We start from the raw sequence: 22,904 nt of genomic DNA on the forward strand, positions 1-22,904 counted from the left end.
GGTCTGAAGGGAGAAAGGGTTGTGGTGTTGCTAGGTGTCAGGCCCTGCTACCGCTTCACTGCCTGACCTTGGGCAAGTCCCCCATAACTTATCCCTGCCAGGATTCATCCCCTGTTGCCGTTTACACTCAGCCTATCATTTTCTCATTCACTACATAATCGCATTTCTCTGTTTCAAGTCCCTCCTCAAAATTTACTCTTACAAAACTTTTCAGCAGCAGCATCTCTACATGGCTTGTGTTGGCATCACAAATCTTGGAGTGATACTGGATTAGGCCCTAAAACTGCATTGTAAGAAGAGTGCCGAACATAATGGACTGCAGTACTTCGCGCAGTGCTTTGAGCTATGTGGGAATTGTCCTCTTCATGGCATACCTTTAAATCAGCCAGATGCAAGTCTGCTATGTTCTGCCTTTTTTTTTTTTTCCCTTGTCCTAAAATTTCCAGCCTTTGTGGAAAGCAAGAGGTAAGATTGGGTTTTATTCCAAACCCAGGAATCAGGGTAAAAAGGCACACAGCATATCAGAACATAATCTTAAACAGCAGAGTTCTCAACATAAAGGTCTTTGCAAAATAGCTGCTGCTGTTCACTGTTTTTTCAGTCATACATATTAAAAATGAAATACATTTGCATTGGCCTTATTGCCTCTGGAATATAATCCACATCAGGAATCTAGACTCTAGACAAAGGTAATTTAGGTCTCTGGAAGGGCAAAGTTTAATTAAGAAATATATATATTGTTAGGAATAGACCTCATCCAAATTCAATGGTAATTGTATAAGCCTTTCAAAAATCATACAGTATGCAAGCTTCCAAAATTTCTGAACAAGAAACATTTCCATTTAAATGCCAAGAAGCAATTTTCCCTCTCTTGTTCAATACTAAATCAGTCACATGAGCAGTTTGCATTTGATTTTAGAAAGGAAATGGAACATCTTCACTTCCAATTGCATATAACTTTTGCTTTTTCTTGTTCTTAGTGCTCTTACTTGTTTGTGGTACTTTCCTGCAGTTTTGAAATTCCTCCATTTGATCCGCCTGTTCACTCCAGCCATTTACTAATTTATTTTTTAAACTCCAACAACATTATTAAAAGAAAACTAGTAAACCCAAGTGTGGAGCAGAACAGTGTTTGTTTGAATTCTGGTTGATAAAGCCAAGTTTAACAGATCAGCACTGTTTGTGCAATTGGCCTTTCCCTGTTAACTGAACTAGACAATGATGCTTTTGGAATAAGAAAACAAAAAAGAACAATAGTAATTTAATGGGAGAAAACGACTTTCCTTAGGAAAATCCCCCTGCTTCAATTCACAATGAATTACTGTGGTTGCAGAAGTGTGCCGCATACCGATTTGGAGCCTATTTTATGAAGAGGTACATTTCAAAATGTCAGTGCTCACCAGCCTGCTGTATTGTGCCTGTGTCCTGCACCACAGCAGCTTTGCACAGTTGAAATGCTCCTTGTGAACAGAGACTATTAAGTCAAACTCTCTTCCAAACAGTGTTTTTGCAGAATTTGTAAAGAAGCTACATCTGTGGAACAAGAAGGTGATTGAAAAGACTAATGCGTGAGTCTATTAGATCTTGTGCGCTAGCAGAGCAAAGAGAGCAAGTCCTGGAGCTGCTGCTTAAATTAGCACTTAATCGTCCTGATGTCGGGCTGTGTTTCCACGTTGACATTTGCTCCAGCAAAACAATGAAAACACCTATGGCAAAGTCCCCATTCATCAAGTGAAAAAGTAGCAACATCTGCTGTGGTCAAAGGTTTCTTGCTGAAGAAGTTCAGCAGCAGAAGTGTCTTTGGTTGGGTAGGTAAGCCCTTTGCCAAGAGGTGCTGCACTAGTTGACAGCCACCGCTAAAGATATTTTTTTTCCTTCTTCCAGGAGAGTAATCCAGAGGGAAAAACTCATATATTTTAATCAATGGAAGTGAAACCATTTGCCTTTCAGAGACTATAAAATAATACACACCCCAGGGTTCAATGCTCTTTTCTACTCCTCCAGAACATTCTTAAGGGGAAATCACTCTTTTCTTGATGAATGTGCAATTCAAATGTGGAAATATGCCTTTCTTCATGCTTTCTCCATAGGGAGCAAAACGATTTCTGTAATTAAACCCTTTTTGCCAACACTTCCTGATGAGAATAGCTTTTTTTTTTTTCAGACAAGGGGAAAAGCCATGTACAAAAGGGTTTGCAAAACCAGGTCTGGAGGGTTTGACCTTTAAGCCTCTATTTGAATTAGTCATTTTGGTTTAAAGGCGCATGAGGATGAGGCACGTAAGGACTGCAGCTTAAGTTTCCAATCAGGCACTGCGGAAAGGATATGGCTACAGGACAAAGGAAGATATGGGTACCCCTGCTAACGTTAGTCTAGCTATTAGGGATGACATTAGCACTGAAAACACACAGCCCAGTCTTCAGCTCACTTTAGCAGCCCCAAGTGTGTAGCCAGGATCCCTGTTGGGCTCCTGCTGAAGTCTGTACTACGGCATCATTGCTGCACTTGTTCCCATGGTAGCTAGATCGAAGAAATCCAGCTTCTCTGATACGTATCAGGCTGTCATGGGCAGTGTAGACAAAAGTGGAGTTAAATAAGAAGTTAAGCGTATGTGTGAGCTTTTGTAGGACTCGGACCTGAAGTCCACAACATGTTCCTTGTCACCGCAGAATGGACCGTGTAGTACACAGAGATCAGGATATGGGACAGAGCTTTTAGCCACCTGCACAGTTGGGGGTTGAAACCTCCTTACTGGATGGCAGGGTTGAACCACAGCTAGATGCGGAGCTGAATCCTGAAGTTCCCACTCTGAGTTATGTCTTCCTGCCAAAGCTCTTCAGCAGGGTGGTGGAGCTTTTTATAAATCACAGGGGCTTTTTATAAAGAGCAGGATTTCCCTCCTCTTCCTCCTCACTCCATGGATGCCTGCAGCTTAAATCAGTCTGCATGGACTCAGAGAGACATCTCCACTGCTGGTACCATGAGGTGGGCTCCAGAGTGGGGACGGAGGAGTGTTAGCACTTATAAGGGTCTTTCCTTTCATGAGCTGGTTTTTAGCAGGATGCTGAAGGCCAGAGAGGGTCATTCTATCTTGACTGTGCCTTTTGTAGCATTTCAGTGGATCTCAGGGCTTAAGGAGGCCAGAACTGAGCATGTCTCCACAGTACTGGGTCTTATACCCTTCCTCTCCCTGTTTGCAAAGTACCAGCATCTGTTGTCATACCTGGGAAATCAGCGGAGCCATACGATGGAGTTGAGAGTCTGCTCCTACTGCTTACTCAGGAAAAGTTCCCATCAAGTGAATTGGACATTTGCCTGAGTGAGTGTTGCAGGATTCGGCCCATATGCTTCTCAGCTCTTATATTTGCATAGTGCAGAATATGCTTACAGTACAGTGCCAATAAAACAAAACCATATACAGTAAGCACAGAAAAATCAAGAGCACAGTTAAGACCATTTACAAACAGCAGCTGAGCTCTGCAGCTGACATCCAGGCTTATAACGCTGTCAGAGACCATGCTCTGTTGTGGGTAATATATACAAGCCAATTATTTATAGGCAATTAGACGGATGGTCCTGGAAGTGTATAGGTCTCTTTTCTCCCTTCCCTAAGCCTATTATTTTCATTTTCCCTATGAATTATTTATATTTTAACTCTATAAATGTGTCCTTTTTTTTTTTTTTTCCCAAACTACGGAAAGCATTTCAGGAGGCTGCTTTCGTGGAATACACTTGTTCTTCAAGTAAGTGCTCTGGTATTGTGTAAACACGCTCTGTATACCATATGTGGCCAATTTCAAATGAGATACTAGTTCATTCATTCTAATGAAGTAGAACGGGGACTCTTTTGTCTCCGGAAATTCCACTGGTGTCTTACGGAGGAAGAAGATGTGCATTAAGAAGGTGCAGATCATGTCAAGGAGAGTATAAATTGCCCAGAGGATCAAATTACCCCTTTACACAGACATATTTTCCTCTCTAAAAATTTAAAGCATGGGGTTTTTTAATCCATGGGATAGGATAGAATATTTCTTAATCCACAATACATGATAAAACGGCCACGAACAACTGTAATATAATACATCTTTAATACAACTGACCATAGGTATATTAGAAGAGCCTCCAAACAATAATTACCCTATTACCGCACTGTGACTTCACATCCAATTCTGCTCACCTCACCGTACAAAATGGATGGAATAGATGGCTTTTATATTTTTAATAATAATGAAATGTTCAGGATTTTATATAGAAACCTGGCTACCAAGGTAATAGGTACATATAAGAACCTATTTAGAATAGCTGTGTGAATGGGAATTGCCGTTAAATTGCAATGAAATACTGTAGCATATCAAACAATATTTGAAATCAAATAAAACTTGGAAGGCTGATCTGCACTCATATTCAAGCCATGATCTCATTGTGAAGGAGACTTTTTCTGATGAAATCTGCTGATTTAGACAACTCTCTAATACTTCCTTATTCTCCAGTAAGGCCACCTATCTTAACTAACTTTAAATGACTCACTCTAGATTTATGCTTGTGCAATAGCAAAATTCATATGAATTGTCCCATTCACATGCTAGATGCTCTTGGGAAATGAAAAGCCAGTTATTTCACTCATAGACAGCTCTGGTCTTACTAAAAGAACAGGTCTGAACTGGAGACATCTCCTTTCCCCTGTAAAGAACGACCTCTGAGACAGCAGAATAAAGCCCCACTTCCCCAACACCTTCGCTTCAGGCATCTCCTTTCCACGCGTCGAACCAATCGTTGACCTTTGAGATGGCAAAGTAAGCACATTATTGTATGATTACAGGGAGAAAAGGTGAGCTTGTGGTAACGGCACAGCAGATCTGAGTACGATTACTGGCTCTGATACACACTTTCATCACTTGTTAATCTCTTAGGGCTCAATCAAGAGCCCATCTCAATGAATCCTCACCAGACACTAGCATCAACATTTCCTCTGTCCCCTGCCTGGGCAGCCTCCATCACCAGACACGCCACCGCACACGAATAGGGAGCTATCGGGCTCTGTTCCTGCTTTCTGCTCTGTCCTCCAGATAAATTGTGTTAGTTTACTGGCAAAATCTAGTTTGTGTTATTGTTTGCACTTCAGAGTCAATATGGATATGGAAGAATAAGCTGAAATATATGCCTTGTGCATCATTAATAATAGCGTGGCCTCTCCGTAGCTACGTGACAATTCCCAAACACTTTATTTAACAGTAAGCAATTTATCATGTCTGCTGTATCACGACCAAGTAGTTCAGTATCCCCAATTTACAAGAAGTGCTATTCTCTATGCCTATTTGTACTGCTTATGTCAAGACAGACCAACAGTCTGAGTGCTAGCATTCAACTCGGAAAATCCAGGTTCAGTTTCCCGGTGTAGCAAAAAATGATCTAGGCTTCAGTTTCCTCTGTATAATATACAGATAAAAATACTTCCTCACTTTATCAGATGTTGTGAGAATAAATGCATTAAAGACTGTAAGTCCCACCAGTACTACAATAGCCATAATTATCTCAAATAGATACATGTAGTGCAAGTGCAGCGATATTTAATACATACCCTACGTATATAAACCATGAGTCAGGGCTGATATACAAACACAAACGATGCTAAGGAGTTAAAAATGGTGCTTACTTGCATGCTCTTCCCTGGCTTATGCTCCATTAAAGTTTGTATATCACAGACCGGCTTGTCTCTCAGTCACGATGGAGCACGTCTGCTAAAGTCAGTGGTTTTATCCCAGTTGTACACTCATGTAGGCAGGAGCCCATTGTCTGGGCTGAGACACTCAATCTGGGAAAGAAAGAATAAAAGGGCTCCAGTGTGTAAAGTCATTCATTACAATTTGGAATGAACAAGGAAATCAGTGGGGTTGCTGGAGGTTAAGCAAGGGCAGAAATTGGTCTTTTATCATTAAAATGCCATAGGAAAAAAAAATACAAAAAGCAACGGATCTAATCCTGCATGTCTCTACTCAAGTCTCTTGCCTTTATTCATTGCAAGGGGTCACAAAGAAACTATCATGTACATTTGCAGGACCAGATGCAAAATTAATTTATAACAGAATTTCATAAGCAAGCAACTTCTTTTCCCTAGGATGGAGCTCCAATGAAATTTTGATATGACCTTTATATACTTTCAGATGAAATAAGATTATTTGGATTGCCATCCTACATAAGTAAATTTTCTACAGTAACTTCGAACTCAGAGGCATGAGAACATCCCTTAGAAGTCAGTGAATATTTTTGAAGATTGGAGCTGGTGTTTTTTTAAGAGGAACTTTTGCAGTGAAAGAAAAGAGAGAGGGATGATTACAAAGCTTTCGATACTGAAGGCGCATCGGATTACTGGAAAATGTGGAGCGAAAGTTGTTCTGAAATGCTCCCACAGCATCTGTGCTTATTTTATTGTACTGGATACCCTTAGCTGTGATGACTTTATGCACAGCATCAAGAGCACGAGATGTTTTCATAGCTATCCTAAAAATTTAAATAAAATTGTGAGTAACACCATTTTTTTCAAAAATGCCGCGAGTGGCATTACTTTCTGAAACTTCTACCCTCTCCATTTCAGGACTGCCCCACAGTGTGGTCGGCATCTACACACAAGCAGCCAGATTTCAGATAAACACAGTGGTGAGGACAACTCAAAGTATCCTTGCTGCTCAACAGTTCTTCAAGCAGGAAATTGAGCTCAGCCAAGGGTTCCCCCCCACTTTCCTGGGGGGAATCTAATAACCACTGGAGCTAGATTTTGCTCTCATACCGACTCTGCACATGATAATCCTCCCAGCTATGGCATTTCACCTTTCGCTTCTTTTACACTCCCCACCTCACCTGCCAGCTCACTAGGGGCCAGAGGATGCCACAAAGGAGGGATGCTACAAAAATTACCATCTGTATCTAAGAGGCTAAATAAAATAAGGGGTTGATCCTATAGACTGTTACTCAATCATGAGTCTAACAGGGACCAAACAGTCCAGAACCTGAACCGCTACTGTGCACCACTACTACTAAACCCCAGAGAGGGGTTGCAGAGGTTGAATTTTTGCAGTAGCATTTTCACATTTAGTGACTACAGCTTTAGAAAGTGATGTTGAAGTGGTGGGTTTAAGATTCAGGAGACAGTAGATATAAAACTGGTCTTTTTTCTTGTTTGAAATCCCCACATATAGGCTATGTTGCCTGTTAGGCTTGATCATGCCTGATCCAGCTATTTGCAGAGTGCAACTGGGTCAGAGGGTGGGTTCAGTCATTTGCAGGATGAAAGACTACAGTCTTAATATGCTATTTAATTTATCCTATTGGGCTGGATAAAGAAAACCATCAGAAAAGGTTTCATGAGCCTATTGGGTCAGATTAAGAAAAGCCACATGAATGCCTTTAAATGACAATACACAGAGGAGTAATGGAGCTAGTGACAAATCTGCCTTCCTTTCCCTTCCCCTTTCCCTTTTGAACGAGTAGCTACCCCAGTTTGCTGTGAATCTACCAAAGACAGAACAGGACTTAAACTCACACCTTCAAAACGAAGTAAGGTACTTCACTTACTTTTCTTCTACATCTCTGCAGAAGTGCCTGACACATGACATCTGTTAATGAGAGTCATAATCCTCCCATCCTATAACCCCATACTAGTAGTGCTTAGACCCGACGGCCTCTTTTCCTAAGGAAATAAGGCTTTTATAGGAGTGCTGTCTGTCCATCTGGCTCCCCATCTGTCAATCCTGCACCCAGCAATATATTCTGAACCTGGTGGCTAATTTCACCCCATTCTCTAGAGGGGCAAAAGCTTAAAAGATACAAATATCCCACATGCTTTATGAAAATCAGTGGCGTGGGAGACAACGACAAAGCACAGCTCATTTGAGTGAAAGGCGACGGTATAAGCTCGTTAGCTAATTGCTTGGCTTGGGCTGCCACCTGGCCGGTGAGCACGTGCAAACTGGCCAGCTCAGCTACCTGTTAGTGACTTCTTGGATCTTCACACAGTGCATCTGGCCAGCCAGCAAAGGAGAAGAGAGGAGACCTTTGTAGAGGGAATATGTGTGTACGAGGGTACACGAAAAATGGAAATGAAGACATGTCAAGGGCTGAAGTCAAAGAGAAAATGGTGTTATTGAAGTGGAGAAGCAAAGGAAGGATGGAGGGTATGATTTTGTGGGGGAGCGATCTGTGATTGAAATTGCTAATGGAGCAACTTGGTTGGTCCTCGCTTGCTGGAGGATGGGGTTGGTCTTAGCTTCTCCAGTGAGGACTTTCCTTCCCTTTTATCTTCAGAGCCTAAGAACAACCACTCCGGTTAAAAGTAAAGGATTTCATAATCCTGTACCTTGTTTCGGATTGTTACCAAGAGGGAGAGGTTAAGGAAAGAGCAGAAAAAGAGGACAGGAGCAGAGAACAATGTATGGAAGGAGCCTTGTTATTGCCTCTCCACAGCCAAGAAATAGAGGCACCAGAAGACAAACTGGATTACGTTGCAAAAGTTCAATTTAAAACGCTCTTATTAAAGGCACGCAGTAAATTTGCCACAGTGTCAAAGTCAGAGCATCCAGTCTCCGAATCTCTGGTGTGGGCATTTCCCTGCTGTAAGAGGCAGCGGAGCTGCTCTGCTCTCCTCCGCGTCCAGCTGGCAGGCGTCGTGGTCGGGAGTGAATTACTACCCCTGGTCCGACAGTGGAGAACGAAAACCTACTTCTGGCTCGGCCCTACCATCAGTTAAGCAGATCCCACCGCCACTCCTCTTTCAAATACCTTTTGGCATTATTTAGTACCATTCCTCTCCCAGAACACTTGGTTTTCCCCATTCCTCCCTCCCCCCCTTACCCTTTACCCTCCCTTCTGTGTTTAATGCACATTCACCCATAGCATAGAACATCAAGTACAAACATTCAGGATGGACAGGCACCTAAAAAATCAGCTGAATTCAGGATTTCCAGTGTCAGATGATAAGGCACCCAAGCTAACCTACTGATAAAATATGTGGTGAGCAAACCCTGTGATCTACACAGATAGCTTAAGCTTCTGCAGTGCTAATTGCTATTACAACCTTAAGCTAATATTTGAGCCTTTCTTTTGAGCAAGGATGTGTAACAATTAGATTACAGGATTTGGGGCATTACAAAGAGAGATAAAAGCAGCAGTTTCGTCATGGTATGTGGTATTTTGTTTACATAGAGATAATAGCAGTGGTGATGATAATAATATTAATAATAACTATTCTATTTAGGTCCAAATTCTGATTTCAGGTGCATCAGACCAGATCCGGAATAAACCTCTTGCCTGCAACAGAATTACCCCGAAATTATTCAAGATGAAACATGCAGCTCTCTAGTCAGGGACCATTTTGCAGTCGCTGAAGAGCCCAGCATGGTGTACGATGAGCTCTAGCTACTCACAGTAGTAAATAGTGAGCCAACATTTCTGAAGCAGGGCCTGAGCTTGGATATTTCTCTGTACTTCTGTCCTGAGCTTGGATATTTCTCTATACTTCTGTCTTGAGCATCTGATGGCAGCTATTGCACCCTGGTCCTGATGAATGCATGACAACTCCAGCAGCGAAAGGGACCTCTGTTTTTTTGCTCTCTACGATCCTTACGCTTTCCTCTCTCCCCCCTCCAAATGTATGTGCATATATAAAAACACAATATGCTTGAATACAGTGATAATGCATAGCATGGAGAAAAAAAACAAACAACGCTAAACTACAGAGAAAAAACAGTTCACTATAGCAGCACGCCAGATTTAATATGTTATGTTTTAGCGTGCCTGGGTCAACATCTTTAAAACTTTCTACAGTGTATTAAAAAGAAAAGGCATCTTCTTGTGCATATTTTTAGGGCATGTTTTTCTATTTCACACCAGGTTTTTTTATTTCTTCTCCTAGGTACCCAAGGGGAAAAAAAAAATCACCCCATGTCCATAAAAACAGCCAGCTCTTCTGATGAACCATAGAATTCCTTGCCTCAGAGATAAGTCAGCTTACACAAATGAGACTTGGGCCCTGAAATTTTGCTGCTGCTGAGATCCTGGAAAATATATGACAAATACCCCCCCCCGCCAAAATCAGAAACTGAGATTTTCCTCTGCTTTAGATACTAAAATCAAACTTCTTAACTATAAGAGTTTTTCAAGTATTTGCCACCAATGGCCTGGAAGACAGAATCGGTCACACAAAGCAAAACAAATGTGTGCATCCACTCAGGAATATTAAAAGTACTATTACAGCATTAAAAAATAAACATATCTGCTAGTAGTAGTAACTCCCAGCAGCTGAAAATCTGGTCCCATAGTCACACACAGCAAACAAGCAAAGCAACTTAACAGAAAAAAACAAGTTTCCTTGTTTTAGCAAGCCCTCATTCCACTTTTAGTATATCATAAATATATAGGAAACCTAAAAGCAGGCAAGGTAGCCAGATAGGATGATATTTTTTCTTACCCATAGGCACCAAGGTCCTTTAAGAGAACTGCATCCTGCAGACTGTGGATACTTGGTTGAAAACTTGAAAAACAGGTTTTAAGCAAAAACTCTTTTGAGATTTAGATCCAGACTCAAGAGGCTAAAAGCATCACTTGAAACAGCCAGTTTAATTTATTCAAATAAAAGCCACATAGCTCAAGGACAGGTAAGTAGGTAAATAAGCCATCACCAGCCCCTTCTTGGCAAAGAAAGGTACCGTGAAAAGCCTGCATTAAAGTAGATCTCTGCGTAGGAAATGAAGGAGCCTCAGGTAAAGACATTTGATTTATTTTTTCTGAGCGTGGCACAGGGGAGCGTGCACTGGCTCAACCTGTTGTAATCAAACATGTGGGTTGCTAGTTGTTGCGATGATATTGCAGCAGCCTCTTCATTAAAGAGGCTGTGTCTTTAGCAGCAAGGATTAATTTCCTACATATAAAATCAAGACATTGCCAGTGCTGCTATTGCTTTCTGTTGTTCTCTTCTCCCCCTTCACCACCTTTTTTCCCCTATTTTCTTTCTTGTAGTAAGCAGGAAGGAATGCAGTGAAGGAAGGATAGGTCCTATATGTTTCTGATTTGCTGAGCTGACAATCCTTTTGCTACTTGATTTCACTTTAATAGGATCTTCTTGTTACCCACCTACTGTAGCTCAGCGTGGAAAATCCGTGCATCAAAAGGTTGAAAGCTTGAGGCAAAACTTGCCTCCTTGCAGCTCTAGATGGGGTGAGGGAGAGACAAAGTCATCTGGTTGCTTTGCAAACAGTATTAAGGCAGTTCAGGGAAGTGTAGGTTAAAGGACATTATCTTCCCCATAAATTAATCTACAGCAGGCTTCTACTTTTTCTAAAGGCAGAGAAGCTAAGGGAAGAGTCAAATAGATTTTAAAAGTGTGTAACTGGCAAGGAGAAGTGGTCAAAGGATTCCTTCCATGTGAGATGCGAGTGCATTTTTGTTCACCTTGCGTCAGTGTGTGTGTTTGTGTACACCCAAAAGGGACCCTGTGACAGAAAGATGGGAGCGTGACAAGCAAAAGGAGAGGAAAAAAACCCCACAACTATGTGTCTGGGCAGCCTTCAGCTGTGTCTTGGTGTGGGGGTTTACTCGTAGGCAGTGCTGGGACCACTCATACAAGCCCAAGACCTTTCAAGGGTGTCCCTCTGTCACTCCCGCTGATGAGTTTCAGAGAAAAGGCAACCCCGGTTTAAAGTAGCCACTGGAATATAATATTAAAACCTTATGCTTAAAAGCAAAACTGCTTTTGCAGCCCTGGCGGCACCTGTTTTTCCCAGCACTTACTCTGGGACTTAAAAACCAACGTCTACGTAAGTCTTATTGCAGGGGGGTGTACGTGAGAGCCAGCTTGGAGACACCTCATTTCTTGGTCCGGGGGAAATGGAGGGTAAGACCATTGCGGTGAGGAACCAAAGGGGCTTAAATTAGGTGTTTGTGTTGGCGGGGGGAAATTTCAGCTCTGCAGACACAAGACCTGACATTTTTCCCGGCTGCTCTGCACAGCGGCAGGACGGAGCACGCTGGGAAGTGCGTGTGTGCCACTTCCCTCTGCCGGAGGCAGCCCGGGCTGTTACCTGCCTCCCTCCATCCGAGGATATTTCTATTGGTACCGAAAATGCTTCAACCCCTATCATCCAGCACAGCAGCGATAATGAAGTGGCCACAAATCATTTCAGTAACTTTCCTTTCTATAAAAATCTCCGTGCTGACTGTGGGGTGGAACAGAACAGCTCTTACAGCTTGCGGAAAAAATAGGACTAGAGGAAAGGGATGTGTGCTGCAGAGATTGTTTAAGCTGACACGTTTCAAAAGGAGCCAGAATACCACAGCCTGGACGTGTAACACTTCTTAAAAGAAGAATGAACTGTCTGATTGCTCACAGCTTTGCACAGCCACACACATCCCCCCTGCCACCAACACTCTTTGCAGCACCAGTCAGGGAGTGCTTTGGGGTTTTTTAATACACTGATGTCCATATAACCATGCTCTGATCAAGCTAGTTTTGGGGCTTGTGCAAGATCACAGGTCGAGGGAACGTGGGGAACCAAATAAATTAGTGGGGAGAAGAAGAATCTGTCTGCAAGCCATCTTCCCTGCTCCCCTATTGCATCATCTTCAGGCATTAAAATACCTAGTGTGATGCTGTATAACTGATAGGTTTCCCCATCTAATCCCTTACTCATAGATTGTAAACATCAGTGGTTTTATGACCAAGGCCAGCTATAGGCTGTAGAAAAGTATAGCCGAGATGGAAATTGATTTTTTTTTTCTATCGTCTCAAGTATGCAGAACATTTCCTAATGTTTAAGGTATTATATTTCCCCTTAAATAAATACTCATGGCTTGCTCCATTAGCCTTGTGGGACCAGCCCCAACTGGACCACCACTCCTGTAAGCCCACTGACAGCCACAGGCTTTAAGAATACAGGCAGTGGGAAAGTCCTGGTGAGCCAGGGCTGGCCAGCAGCCTCTGCATCTCCCGTGGGTGGCCTCCTGATACTCTGCCATTTTGCTGATATCATCCTTGTCATCGCCCCCTCATGAGTGTTCCTGTAAGAGGAGTTGTAAACTGGTAGCACTTTACCATCAATACACTAAACCCTCTAAAGATTTTTTAAGAGCCAGAGAGCCTTTGCAGGGAAGACATGAGGATGTTTCACAACAGCATACACAGTTGAGAGGAAAGCTCTACATTTATTACAAAGATATTATCCATCAGAAAATGAAAAAAAAAAACAAGTTCATGTTTTGTGCACAAACCTTTCTTGTTTACCTACCAGTTTCCTCAAATAACCTGCTTTTGTAAAGGTTGTGTATTCTCCCTGGCTTTCCTGCAATCTCAGTGACTGTAGACTAGCCTGCCATGCTGCCTCCTCCGTCACATTTACCCATACCGCTGTGAAACAAGGCTTGTTCTGTGCTTCAATTGTAAATTCAGCTTCAATAAAACAGCACCAAATACGCCTTTTGTATGAAAAATGGGTGAATGAGGAAATATGGAGAGATTCTATCATGTCACTACTTATTATTACTTAAGGGGAGAGGGGTGGCGTTTGTCTCACAAACTGAATTATGGCACTGATTTAACTAGCAGAGATACTTGTTGCAAACAGGAGGAACAAAGCTGGCCAGCTTCTTTGTTAAATAAGCAGCCCAAAAGCTGGAAATAAAAAGGAAACAAGTTTTCTGTGCCTTACATGTATGCACCTGCATTGGCATGTTTCTTTGCATCAGGAGGATGCTATTGAGGCAGATCTGTTGATGGTCCCTACTCGCTGTTATTTGGTTTGCACCTCTGAGTTGCCTTGGAGCAAACTGGATCCCTGTCAGGTAGAAGTGAAGGGGAAGATGGGCTTCAAAAGTCCACTTAACATGTTTCAGCCACTAAGCAGCAATTACTCCATGGGACTAGAGTAGAGCTAGCTCAAAGCAGCGCACCAAAAACATTGTAATGGGGATGTCAGGTCTTCAGAATAAACTCCTTTAGTCTATAAATCTGCTCCTGCTATGCTGTACTATGTTGCTGTAGCTCAGACCAGAAGTCAAAGTGCTCTTCTTCACCCAAGTACAAATATCAAGAAAGCCACGTGATAAAAACCAAAATGACAGCCTGAGGGACATATGAAAGGTGATCCAGCCGGGGTCAGCCCAAGGCATCCTAGGCTATGTCCGCACAGAGATTAGAGGGCTAAACTAGTGGGGTAGATCTTGTTACGATGATGGAAGAAGACAGCTGGAAGAGACTAAAACCATGATATATCAAGATATTCCTAGATATTAAGGCAGAATTCCTCCTGATGATCTATGACACAGACAGGAGTTGTCATAGAAAAGCTATTGAATGGAAGTGGAAAAATTAGGGAAAGAAGAGGATCTATCGAAGCACTGTCCCTCTAGATAAACGCTTTGCACCTGAATTTCAAGAAATCACACAATGGCAGTTGTGCAAAACAGAAAATATGGGTTATTAGCTCACATTTGAAAATAATGACTACATTTATCCCATGTGCAACTGCATTGAAGCCAAAAAAAATTACAGAAATGAGTTTAGTCTGCAGTGGCTATTAATGTCTTTGGGATAGATTTAAATCTTATTGGAAGTGTGGAAAATTAGACTTCCACTTATTGTGTCAAATCGATGACAAGCTCCATAGGCACTTCTTTATTCATATTAAATAAGAAAATAAATAAAGAAGGAGAAGGCGGCAAAAAAAGAAGAAAAGGAAAAAGAAAAAAAGAAAAAGAAAGAGAAAGAGAAAGAGAAAGAAAAGGAGAAAGAGAAAAAGAAAAAAGAAAAAGAGAAAGAAAAAGAAAAATAAAAAGAGAAAGAAAAAGAAAAAGAAAGAAAAAGGAAAAAGAAAGGAAAGGAAAAAAAGAAAAAAAGAGAAAAACGTAGCCAGAATGTTTTAAGATGTATATTAAAAGGACTGCTCTCTGAATGAATAGGAAACAACAGATTTTCTTCTTTCTTCCTGATAAAGAAATTCTGATTTTCTTACTTGAAGCAAGAAAGATAACTAAATGGTAGAGCATACAGATCACAGCACAGACACTTTATTTGCAAAAACATTTGGTCCACGTCTGACATCCCTGGTTATTTCCCACTGTATGCATTAATCTGGCAATGAATGTCCCTGCAGTCAGGGTATGGTACTGGAAATGATACTAACATTTAAATGTCTCTAACTAACTTTTAAAATGGTTTCCACCCTCTTTTCCAAGCATTCCCTGTCATTACTACTCTCCCTTGACTGGGAAAAATAACAGGCATATAAATAAAATCAGAAAGGGAATACAGTTCAATGGTGACTTCCCTTGCAGAGGGAATGAAAAAGAAAATATTCTTCATCTCATTAGAGTGACTACCTGGAACAGGGTGAGCCTGAGCAGGGACAGTGATGGAGGGAGAGACCTGAGGCAAAGCAAGAACTGGACCAGGAGCTTCCCAGGGATTGTCACATTTGGCTGAGGACAGAGAAGTTTGGCAGGGCTACAACCAGTCCATCATCCTGCTGGAGAAAGAATGAGGCTGTGAGACTGGTTAGGGAGGAAACATTGACCTTAATTTTGTTTCCAAAGATGCTATTCTTTCCTTAGGTTAATTTGTAAAGAAAATAAAATTTAAAAAAATCAAAAAGACACAATTTTTTTTGTAGAAGTGAAATACAAAATAATATAGCATCTGTATACCGACAAGTGGAAACTATTTTGGTCTGCATGTGTTAATGCACAGCAGGGGTGCAGCCAGAGAGGTATTGTACCCTCCACGGCCCCCAAGATGCGTCACCATGCTCACAGGGGTCTGAACAGAGGGAAGTTTCAGTCCTTAGACAAGGCATTTCTGAACCTCAGTTTCTCTCTTCCAGAAAAGTTAAATAATACATACTTTCTGAACCTTTCACAGTTCTTTGATATGCTCTGCTAGAAAGAAGGCTAATTCTGCTAAAATATTTAATACCAAATGTTTTCCCATCCACAGAAGAGTGTTTTCAGAAGAGCTGCAGCATTTGACCATTGGCTTTGTAAAGCTCTATCAGACCTGCAAACTGCAATAAATATTATGGAGCTAAATATCACTTTACAATTCTTGTGGATTTTGGCTTTACATAGGGAGATGCGTAAGGGTCTCTCCAGAGATGTCCCTGCTCAGGACTGGGCTTTTCCTGCAGCTTTTTTCTATTCATCTGTGTCTTGTGCTTTGCTCTGTACAAATGTTTGCAATGATTTGTAAGCAATCTATGCAGAGGTAGGCCCAGCTGAGAATTATTCTTACACTCAGACAGCTTTATGCATTGACAGAAGATAAAATACACTCATCTCCTTAATACTATATATACACTTTCTCTACATATAGTATTAAAGTGTCCTTACTGATATTCTAACTATAGGATCAGTAGCTTGCATTTATATTTATACCTTTTTCCTTTTCTTTAGACCTACCACAGTAGTGTTCAGACTGAATCAAGATAGTTTTGTTCAGCTTTTTTCCAGACTATATTGTTCCTAACATTGCAGGGACACTGCAGTTCAGAGCATAACTCTTCAGACCAGGAGTATGGACAACTGCTACTGAGCAACTGTGCACTGAAGTCTTCTTAACTTCTTTGTAAACTGAGGAGAGCAGTAATTTGTAAAACTGCCTTGAGATCTGCGTCAGGTAGATGCCAAGTGTGACTATAAATATAATTTGGGCAGCTAAAGGGGCTGGAGCCAAGCTCTTTCAGAAGCACATTTTTAAACTAAGGATGCTGAAAATCTCAGGCTCCCTATCTAAGCTAGAATGCTTTCAAAGCTTGCCAGATCATCCACATTGAATTCAGTGAGGCAATTCAAGAAGGAAGGGAGTACTGTCAAGAAGGCAGGTGGCCTTGGCCAAGCTCTCTTTGGCCACTAAAATCAGGGAGATTGATATTAAGTATTATATCAAAGTTAAGATTGTTAGAAGACTGAGTTCTTCATCTAGCAGAGATCTAGAACTTCAACAAGGATTTTGGGCTACTAATAAAGTTAAGAGTAAATAAGTGTTCCTACACAGAAAAACAGTCCTGTAATTTTTCTTTCTCTCCATCGCCACTGATTTCTGGTCGAAAAGTCCAAAACGCATGGTAGCTGCTGCAGCTCTGCTAAGATTTCTAAAGCAGTCACTGCAGCCCATTGTGAAATCCATTCCCTGTTCTTAAGGTTCAATGACTGGTGGGTCAGTGCTGTTAATATGAATTTCTACGCTGATGCAGCCATAGTGTTAAATGACAAGGATGACAGTATTGCTATTTATGCAGGCACTGAAAAGAGAGCTAACCCATAATTTTGTTATGTTTTCAGGGCTTGACTTTTGTTCTAAATGTCAACAGGGTGTGCAAATGCCACACAAGTCTCCCTTAGGACTTGGCTCAAGTTCATATGCAGATACTTCTGAGGATGCCTTGGATTCATGAACTTAAGAAGATCATCTTAAATATAGGAAGGGAAAAACATCCTTGATAGATAATGTAAAAATACAGTATAAACTCCTGAGGATTTCTGTGTACATATATATGCACACGTGTACACAAACACACACACATACATATGTGTGTACATAAACACACATGCTTACGATGCACACAGGATTTCAAGATAAACTCATTGGCCAATTTTAAACAGTCCTAAAGTATAAAGTATAAAAGTAAAATTTTCCAGTTTGTCTCCTGGGCTTACCTTTCTAGTTGATTTACCTGTTTTCCCCCATTTCCCTTTTAATTAAAATTTAAAATAAAAGTAGATGTTGAAAACTTCTTAGAATGATAGTCCTGGAAGCTGTCTCTTCAAAAGAAATAGTATATAAGCACTGGGAGAGGAAATGCCTCCAGACTACTCCAACAGTGCACCTCAGCCTTTTTCTGCATGGAAATGCTTATAGATGTGAAAGACCCGATGACACAAAAGTTCCTGTGTAGATACCTCTGGGGCATGGCAGTGCCGAATTGCTTGGCGGGGCTGAATGGAAAAATCTGTGCAAAAAGCTGCCCTTGCACTTGCTCATGCAAATAGAGGGCTTGTGTAGATCTTCACTGTGTGAAGATCTGGAAGGCAGAGCTGTTCTTGACCCAGATATAGGGTATTTTAGAAGTTAGTATTTTCCTGAATGTGTGTACAATGTAGAAAGGTTTGAAGAAGAGACATTCTTGAAAGAGGACCTCTCTGAAGGTTTCTCTTCTTTTGGTAGCATTCTCAGATAAATGTCCTTGGTAGGAAGAGCCTGGGAAAATTTGAGTGAAAGGGTAAAAGAAGCTGAGAAATAGTAGAGAGAGTCTAAGACTCAGGCAAACATAAGGATGCAGAACATTAAAGAGATGGGAAGGTCTGTGAACTTCATAGGCAGATGCATCCGGAGCACTAGAAGCAAGGTGCTTCTTATGAATCTACAGGGTCTTTGTTAGGTTACAAAAAGAAAAGAAAAAAAAAGAAAGGTTTAGTGGAAGGCTAAAGGGGACAATGCTTTGTGCCTCCACTTTCATGAGACCCCACCTGGAATACTGTGTACAATTCCTAATGCTAGGAGTGGCCTTTGTCCCAGAAATAAACATTTATGCACTGCATGAGTAGCAGTTAATTACATGACATTAGGCTAAACAAGAATGAAGTGCATATTTTGGAGGACAGTTTCCTTACATCATCAAAGTGAAACCAAGGATGGACAGATCGCGTTTGTACTACTGTCTTTCTCCCTCCCCTTCTTCTTTACTTAGGGATGTATAGAAGATAAAGTTATCTTGGACTTACAGCTGCATCTGAACTTAGAACAGTGATGTGACCCAGTTTTTCATAGACATCGAGATGATTCAAATTCAATTTAATCTGTGATATCTGACCTGCATACCAAACTTCCTAGTCCTTCAGTTGATTTGGCAGGTTTGACTTGTCATCACCTCTCTGCCAGATCAGGTATATGACTATTATACATATTAAGAAATCAGTTATACATTCTTGTAATAATAATTAAAAAAAAATAACGAGACCACACACACAAAAAAATCCTTTTCCAATCGTGATCTTGGACACAAAACATCATTTATGTTCATGAAAACTAAGCCTTCCCATCAGACCACCACCAGCACCACCATCTAGCTTCATCTCTTCTGCTGTTCAGCTTTCATGCCAAACACTTCTTATCCCTTTATCATAAAGTAGTGAGCGTGTAGACTTATTTGAAGCCAATATCAATGCTGATCTTTTTTGGCACCATACAGAGGGAGGTACAGAGTTATAAAACTGCTGGCAATTACCTTTCCTTACTGACTGAACATCACTTGAACATGTGATATGCATTGCAGCATGCAGAATGTTTGACATCCCAAATCTTTCCTTGTCAAAGCAGGAGCAGTACCTGATCCCACGGCTACAATGGCTTCATTCCTTGAAAAACTGCTAGCAGCTATTGTGTTTTTCAAATTTATTCTATAACAGGGTTTCAAACTTGTCTGTTGAACGTCAGTATCAAAGATAAAGCTGATTTTATTCCTATATTTTGGGCTTTTGAGTTAAATATACATTTCTGAAATGTCTTTCTGAGGCTTCCCTTACTAATGAGTGTTTTCAGAAATAAATGTTGGGTGTCACAAAAAAAAAATTGTTTAGCATTTCTGTTTCATTTCCTGTCATTTTGTAAACTCTTTTGAAATCAGCCATTCAAAATAGTAAACAGATGTTCTAATAATAATTAACAAGTATTTCTGCAAGTGGGGGAACTAACAATGCCTGCAAACCTATGGGTTTCTCTTCTACTCTATCTACAGCCCCCCTTCACTGCAACAGCCCCAGTTTTTTCCTTCCTTCCTGATTTCCCTATGATCTCAGCTCCCACTTCCAAAGCCTGCAGGTATCCTGTAGATAATCATTTCCCCTCGGTACCCTCCATGCCTCCAGGCTCTCTTCTAAGTCTAGCAATTAGCAGCTGGCAAAAGACACCGCATGCTGCGGCTGGTTCCAAAATACACGTGTGCTAACTGCCTGGTCACTACGTACAGGCTGATTGTGCAGTGTCAGACCAAGCAGAATAAAGTCCTATCACAGCCCTTCTAAGCTGAGAGTTGCTCCCAGATTTGGAGGGTATTAATTTCAGTCTTTTCCTCCTACTCTCCCATTAATTTTCATGAAACTTATCAGTATCTCATTCTATTTTCTTGGATACTTCTAGCCCTTGTCCAACATGATTAATTCAACAACGATTTCAGTTTTTAGTAAGGAGACTGAAAAACAGATGGACAGACAGAGCAACTGCATAAGGCTTCAGGAACCCAGAGTGAAAATTAGACTGTCACGAAGCTTGTACTCTAAGGAGCTCAGGAGATCTATTCAATTCTACTTCATGACATCACCTCATCAGAGAGATAAATATTATTGTCCTTGATTTACAAATGGGTCAACAGAGGCATGGACAGGTTAGGAGACTTCTCAAGGTCCTAGACCAAGTCTGTGACAGGGCCAGGGATATTTTTTTGACTGGCTTGTACTGTAACCCCAAAGCCACTGTACTTAATTGGGTCTTTAGTAAAGGTGTGGCTTTGCCATGAAGTAGGACTAGGAATAAAGGTGCCAGCCATGGAGAACTTTTTGGGATAGTTGGCACATCCTGACTTATTGGTTCCTCAACCCATCCCTCTTACAGGCAGTAGATACTGTCACCTGAGCCACAGTCCCTCCCTGGGGAGAGGGGCAGAAAGGGATAAGGGACACAGATGGCACTTGCAGACTCATAGATTTCTGAAGGTTAAATTTTCTACTCCTGACGCCCATCTTGTGAACCCTTAGCTCCTCACGTTTGTCTTGTGTGTTCTCAGCAGCCTATCCTCAGATCCTGCCACAGGTCCATGACTCAGTTCCTTTCTTTCCTCAGGGCTCCTCCTGCACTGATCCTGGCTGTGCCCAACTTTCTGCTATGACTAGGTTTGCTATCGAGACTGCCTTTGCACCTCCTCCTCTCAAGTTCAGATCCTCTCCATCAAGCACTCTGTTAGCCCTTTCCTCTCCTTGAAGCAGATGACAGCTCCCTGCTGCAGGACACCCCAAGGGACATGAGACTTGGATGAAAAGGGAATAAACCTCAGGAGCCCTAATATGAAATTCTGCCCATCAGTGCAGCCAACATCAGAAGTTTTATTCCTTGGCTCTTTCCATAATCCCATAATTCTCGTGGTGGAGTTGCACCACTTGTTCCGAAAGGCCTAGGTCTCAGCTGAGTTTCCCTGGATTTATTGCATATTTTCTTCACAACAGCCATCTTAAAATTCCTTAAACTCCTTGGGTATGACCCTATCCCCCAGTCTCTATCTCCTGATTTGGGTTGGTGACCTCCTCACACACCTCATAAAGAGAGGTTAGAGATGTTTACCACGGAAATCTCTGTCCTTCAGACTCAGCTTTGTTTTCCCAGACTGAATGGCTCTTAAACCCCTGGGAGTTTGTATGATTAAGGACTCAGTGAACCCCATGAAAGACTCTGTGATTTGCACAGCTTTTGGTATTTTAAACCTCAGTGCTTAGATCTTCCTACACCTCACGATATGAAACATGTTTACACTTATGAGTCTAATTATTTTTAATCAAATTAAGTGGCTGCTAGATTTTCCCTATTATCATGTCCTGACAAAAGATAGCCTTGGGACCATCTCAGATCATTTTAATAAGCCACAAATATTTTGAATGTGTCTTTTCTTCATTTCTCAAATGTAGGTTTGCTTACTGGAAAAAAGAAGCAGCAAAAAAAGTGACATTGTTTTTAAAGACAGAGGGAAGGGAAGGGAAGGGAAGGGAAGGGAAGGGAAGGGAAGGGAAGGGAAGGGAAGGGAAGGGAAGGGAAGGGAAGGGAAGGGAAGGGAAGGGAAGGGAAGGGAAGGGAAGGGAAGGGAAGGGAAGGGAAGGGAAGGGAAGGGAAGGGAAGGGGAGGGAAGGGGAGGGAAGGGAAGGGGAGGGGAGGGAAGGGGAGGGAAGGGAAGGGGAGGGAAGGGGAGGGGAGGGGAGGGAAGGGAAGGGAAGGGAAGGGAAGGGAAGGGAAGGGAAGGGAAGGGAAGGGGAGGGAAGGGAAGGGAAGGGGAGGGAAGGGAAGGGAAGAGAAGGGGAGGGAAGGGAAGGGAAGGGGAGGGAAGGGAAGGGAAGGGAAGAAGGAGTTATTTCATCTCTGCTTTTCTATCTAACTGCTTTGCTGCTCATCAATGAATCAGACATGAAAAAAAATAATAATCTTGTAAATTAGCTACAGGAACCTGGATTCAGTTTCTGTCTGTCATGGTGACTTTCTGTGTGACCTTGCGCTAGCTGTATCCTCATCTTAAAAAATAGTATCAAAACATATTCTTGCATCTTTGGCTGAAATAAACCATTAGCTCATTGGACAAGCCTTGCCTGTCACTATAGCATTGTATGTACATACGGTCCTGATCTCAACTGATGTCTCTAGGTGCTAATGCAATGCAAAGACTCTGCAATCAAAACTTTGCAGTCAACTGTGCTAAGTCAATCATTTTGGGCAAAATAAAAGCTTTGAGAATCCCATGACAAGTAAAGAAATAGATAAATAATGAGCAACCCCACCACATTTCAGATCACATTGTTTTGGACAGGAGAAGAATTTAGTAATGGTGTGAATAGCAGTCCTCAGTTCTCCTTTCTAAAAGCTCCCCTTGAAATTGCTGCCTTCCTGCACTTTGCATTTTATTACTGGAGCACAGCAACAATGTACTAAAAATAAAATGTATTTTCACCCGACCATCTTGCCACTTGAGGATTCTAGTCATTTATGAGATGTGATAATCTCCTAACTACTTTTCTCAATTAAAGAGCAAGTGCTCTATTCCTCTGTAAACAGGATTTAGCTCACAGAGCTGGCTGAGGCTGAACCAGGAGCCTGCCACATCCCATCCACTTCAGGTTTT

Source organism: Harpia harpyja, chromosome 17 (genome assembly GCF_026419915.1).
Source record: "Harpia harpyja isolate bHarHar1 chromosome 17, bHarHar1 primary haplotype, whole genome shotgun sequence".
In the NCBI taxonomy this organism is placed as follows: Eukaryota; Metazoa; Chordata; class Aves; order Accipitriformes; family Accipitridae; genus Harpia; species Harpia harpyja.